We start from the raw sequence: 344 nt of genomic DNA on the forward strand, positions 1-344 counted from the left end.
CGCGCCGGGGGAGCCAGGTGTGCCGGCCTGGGGGCGTCGGCGGGGGCCCCCCTTCTCCCCTCTCTCAAAGGGGAGCGCCCCGCGCGCTGCGACCCGGGCCGGGGATGTCCTGGCTCTTCTGCTCCCCCCCCCCCCCACCCCGACGGGCCGGCCGGGCGCTGCTCTCCCTAGGTGCGGCCGCGCGGCTACCCCTCCCCCCACCCCCTCCTCTCCCCTTATTGCATGGGAGGAGGGGCAGGGAGGGGCGGGCGCAGGCCGCCCCTGGGGTGGAGAGAGGGAGCGGGCGAAAGAATAGGCAAGGTGCAGTCCGGAGCCCCGCCCAACCTTCCCCACCCCCAGGCACC

Source organism: Gracilinanus agilis, chromosome 2, assembly GCF_016433145.1.
Source record: "Gracilinanus agilis isolate LMUSP501 chromosome 2, AgileGrace, whole genome shotgun sequence".
Classification (NCBI taxonomy): Eukaryota; Metazoa; Chordata; class Mammalia; order Didelphimorphia; family Didelphidae; genus Gracilinanus; species Gracilinanus agilis.